This window comes from Penaeus vannamei, chromosome 29 (assembly GCF_042767895.1).
Source record: "Penaeus vannamei isolate JL-2024 chromosome 29, ASM4276789v1, whole genome shotgun sequence".
Taxonomy (NCBI): domain Eukaryota; kingdom Metazoa; phylum Arthropoda; class Malacostraca; order Decapoda; family Penaeidae; genus Penaeus; species Penaeus vannamei.
In genome coordinates, this window is record NC_091577.1 from 13205171 (window position 1) to 13210170 (window position 5000).

Sequence of the window (5000 nt, forward strand, 5' to 3'; positions counted from 1 at the left end):
AGTATGTATGCTTCTAGATATATACATACATGTATTTATGCATGTGTGTGCATGTGTGTGTGTGTGTGCATGTGTGTGTGTGTGTGTGCATGTGTGTGCATGTATGTGTGTGTGTGCATGTATGTGTGTGTGTGCATGTATGTGTGTGTGTGCATGTATGTGTGTGTGCATGTATGTGTGTGTGCATGTATGTGTGTATATATGCATGTGTGTGCATGTATGTGTGTATATATGCATGTGTGTGCATGTATGTGTGTATATATGCATGTGTGTGCATGTATGTGTGTATATATGCATGTGTGTGCATGTATGTGTGTGCATGTATGTGTGTGTGTGCATGTGCATGTGTGTGCATGTATGTGTGTGTGTGCATGTGCATGTGTGTGCATGTGCATGTGTGTGCATGTATGTGTGTGCATGTATGTGCATGTGTGTGTGTGCATGTATGTGCATGTGTGTGTGTGCATGTATGTGCATGTATGTGTGTGTGCATGTATGTGCATGTGTGTGTGTGCATGTATGTGCATGTATGTGTGTGTGCATGTATGTGCATGTGTGTGTGCATGTATGTGCATGTGTGTGTGCATGTATGTGCTTGCGTGTGCATACATGTGCATGTGCATGTATGTTCCTGTATGTGCATGTATGTGTGTATGTGCATGTATGTGCATACATGTGTGTATGTGCATGTATGTGCATACATGTGTGTATGTGCATGTATGTGCATACATGTGGGTATGTGCATGTGTGCATCCATGTGTGTATGTGCATGTATGTGCATCCATGTGTGTATGTGCATACATGTGTGTATGTGCATGTATGTGCATGTATGTGCATCCATGTGTGTATGTGCATGTATGTGCATCCATGTGTGTATGTGCCTGTATGTGCATCCATGTGTGTATGTGCATGTATGTGCATCCATGTGTGTATGTGCCTGTATGTGCATCCATGTGTGTATGTGCATGTATGTGCATCCATGTGTGTATGTGCCTGTATGTGCATCCATGTGTGTATGTGCATGTATGTGCATGTATGTGCATCCATGTGTATGTGCATGTATGTGCATCCATGTGTATGTGCATGTATGCGCATACATGTGTGTATGTGCATGTATGTGCATCCATGTGTGTATGTGCATGTATGTGCATACATGTGTGTATGTGCATGTATGTGCATACATGTGTGTATGTGCATGTATGTGCATACATGTGTGTATGTGCATGTATGTGCATCCATGTGCATCCATGTGTGTATGTGCATCCTTGTGCATCCATGTGTGTATGTGCATGTATGTGCATGTATGTGTGTATGTGCATAAATGTGTGTATGTGCATAAATGTGTATGTGCATACATGTGTATATGTGCATGTATGTATGTGCATACATGTGTATATGTGCATGTATGTATGTGCATACATGTGTATATGTGCATGTATGTGCATACATGTGTATATGAGCATGTATGTGCATACATGTGTATATGTGCATGTATGTGCATACATGTGTATATGTGCATGTATGTGCATACATGTGTATATGTGCATACATGTGTATATGTGCATGTATGTGCATACATGTGTATATGTGCATGTATGTGCATACATGTGTATATGTGCATGTATGTGCATACATGTGTATATGTGCATGTAAGTGCATACATGTGTGTATGTGCATGTATGTGCATACATGTGTATGTGCATGTATGTGCATACATGTGTATATGTGCATACATGTGTATATGTGCATGTATGTGCATACATGTGTATATGTGCATGTATGTGCATACATGTGTATATGTGCATGTATGTGCATACATGTGTGTATGTGCATGTAAGTGCATACATGTGTGTATGTGCATGTATGTGCATGTATGTGCATACATGTGTATGTGCATGCATGTGCATATGCGTGCATACATGTATACATATAATCGTATATATAATAACATAACTAACATGAGTATACGTGTACATGAGCATATGTGAATATGCGCATACGTGTTTATGCGCATACGTGTTTATGCGCATACGTGTTTATGCGAATACGTGTTTATGCGAATACGTGTTTATGCGAATACGTGTATATGCGAATACGTTTTTACGCAAATACAATACGTGTATTTGCGAATACGTGTATATGTACATACGTATAAATTATAATTAAGAATTCAAAATATGCTACATAAATTTATATATAGAATTATATAATTCATCATTTATATCAACATGTATAAATGTAGGTATATAGTAGCAAAGTAGGAATATATGAAATAATGATAAGAATTTTTCCAGCAACAGGTCTTTTAAAGAAATTAAAGGAAGATATAAAATAGGATATGGTTATTCAGTATTTTCAGGAAGATGTGATGACAAAAGAATTACAGGGAAGAGAAAAAAGGAAAAATAAGGGAAAATGGCGGGAAAAGAGGAAAGAGGAAATAGATGAGAACATAGAAGAATGAAAAAATGGAAAAATGGAAAGAAGGATGAAAAGGAAAAAGAGGGCCAGAAAAGAGAAGAAAATAAAACAAGAAAAAAAGAAAAGGAAGAAAAGGAAAAAGAAATGAAAGAATTTAAGAAAACGAAAAAAAAACAAGGAAAAAATAAAAAGGAAAAGGGGGAAAAATGAAAAACAAAGGGAGAGAAAAAGAGAAAAAGAGAAAAAGAGGAAAGTGAAAGTGCAAGGAGGAAGGGAAAAGGAGATAGGGGAGGGAAAGAGAGAAAAAAAAGAAAAAAGAGAAAAAGAGAGAAAGAGGGAGAGAGAAGAGAGGCAGAGAAAAAGAGAAAGAAAAAAAGAGAAAAAAAAGAAAAAAAGAGAAAGAAAAAGAAAGAAAGAAAGAAAAAAAAGAGAAAGAAAAAAAAGAGAAAAAAGAGAAAGAAAAATAGAGAAAAAAGAGAAAGAATAATAGAAAAAAGAGAAAGAAAAAGAGCTAAAAGAGAAAGAAAGAGAAAAAAGAGAAAGAAAGAGAAAAAAGAGAAAGGAAGAGAAAGAGAAAAAAAGAAAGAAAAAAGAAAAAGAAAAAGAGGAAACCGAGAAAGAAAAAAAGAAAAAAAAGAATGGAGAGAAAAAAAGGAAAAAAATTAAAATTAGAAAAAGAAAGAAAAAGAAAAGGAGAAAAAACTAAAACAAAAAGAGAATGAAAAAAAAGAAAAATAAGAGAGATAAAGAGAAAGAAAAATAGAAAATGAAGGGAAAGAAAGAAAAAAAAGTGAGTGGGGGTAGAAAGAGTGAGTGACTGAAGGGGGGGTGTAGTGAGGGAGAGGTAAAGAGAGTAAGAGTGAGTGAGTGGGGGGGGATAGGGAGAGTGAGTAAGTGACTGGGGGGGATAGGGAGAGTGAGTAAGGGAGGGGGTTGGGAGAGTGAGTAAGGGAGGGGGGTTGGGAGAGTGAGTAAGGGAGGGGGGTTGGGAGAGTGAGTGAATGAGGGGGGTTGGGAGAGTGAGTGAATGAGGAGGGTTGGGAGAGTGAGTGAATGAGGAGGGTTGGGAGAGTGAGTGAATGAGGAGGGTAGGGAGAGTGAGTGAGGGAGGGGGTAGGGAGAGTGAGTGAGGGAGGGGGGTAGGGAGAGTGAGTGAGGGAGGGGGGTAGGGAGAGCGAGGGAGGGAGGGGGTAGGGAGAGTGAGAGAGGCGGGACTGTGTGAGTGAGTGGGAGTGAGAGGGGATGAGAAACAAGAGAGAATGTGGTATACGAACGAAGTGAAAAAAAATATGGTAAGTGAAAAAAAGTCAAAGCAAGAGAAATAAAAATGCATCTTTATTTTCCAAACACAAAGAAGAGAAGAACGGGGGGGAAAGAAGAGGAAAAAATAAAAGCCCACGTTGCTAAGGTCCTTTGGAATTGCACGTAGGCCTACCAACATCGGCATGAACCCTCCCTGTCCCTCCCCCTCTCCCCACCCCCTACCGCCTGCCTCCCTCTCCTTGCTGCGTATTTACACACGCTCCCTTTCCAGCTCTCGCAAGACGCGCTCGCTATTCATATTTAATTCATTTCTAGGGCGTTTGGGGTGTTGTTTTTGGGAATTTATTTTATTGTAGGGGAGATATAGGATTGTATGTTTATTCATGTAGGTGTAAATAGATTGTTTGATGAGAGACGAGTGGAGAGAGAGGGAGAGAGAAAGAAAACAGAACATACTTCGGGGATAACTGAGGAGGGAAAATACCCATCTTTATTATTTCTCTTCCTACCTTTACGCAATTTCTGAATACAGTCGAAGCGAAGAGGGAGAGAGAAAACAGGGAAAAGAACAGGAGAAAGAGGAGAAAACGGCCCAAAACGCAGCGCCACACTTCCATGTGGCAACCCCGCGGCCGCATCGGAGTGACGTCTTTGCAACAAAAAACAACATGGAAGGCTCGGCCAGGGACTTCTTTATTTACATGTGTTGGCCAAACGAGGCTTCGCGAGGGAACGGCCGCCTGGAATCGGGGCCGAGTAGAGAGGGAGAGAGAAAGAAAGGCGAAAGGGAGAGGGAAGAGAGGGAGGCGACCGGCCCGTCGTTCGGCGCCGCGCTCTTCGGCCGCGCCCTGGCCCTTTCGCGACGCCCTTGGCCCTCAGCCTCCCTTCCGCTGGCCTGCCTCCCGGCCAGCCCGCGCCCTTGGCCAGGGACACGTGCAGGACACGTGGCGAGGGCGTGCGGGCGGCCGAAGACCCGCGGCGGCGACGGCCAGCATGGCGGCGGCGGATCGATAGGGCTTCCCCGCCGCCGCCAGGACACACTCCCGCCCGGCCCCGCTGCTCACTTACCGGTAGGTGCTCGAGGGAGATCTGGAGGTGGAGGAGCTGGCCTTGCCGGAAAAAAAAATCAACTGAATGGAACTCAACGAAAAAGCGCCCGGAGCCCGAAAGGAGGCGAGCGAAGGTGCACTCGGACCGCGCCGACTCAAGTGACTCGAGCGACTCCCGACGGCGACTCCCGCCGCGTATCCCTGCGCTCCTGCCGCCGGGCTCCTCTCGCTCCCGCCGGGCTCCTACTCGACCCCCACCGCCCCTGG

General features: G+C 43.2%; 1 protein-coding gene across 14 annotated transcripts in view; it reads right to left on the bottom strand.

The window, feature by feature from the left end:
• The window catches only part of LOC113806051 (ELAV-like protein 1), a 326651-nt gene that overhangs the window by 269404 nt on the left and 52247 nt on the right, over positions 1–5000 (bottom strand). For 9 of the 14 annotated variants that reach the window (XM_070142232.1, XM_070142240.1, XM_070142237.1 and 6 more), the window contains exon 1: positions 4753–4887. The exons of 3 other annotated variants lie outside the window; for them this stretch is intronic. The gene's annotated coding sequence lies outside the window, so the exon portion shown is untranslated. Of the gene's footprint in view, positions 1–4752; positions 4893–5000 lie in introns of those variants that run through there. 2 more of the 14 variants (XM_070142227.1, XM_070142228.1) reach the window with 1 other exon arrangement.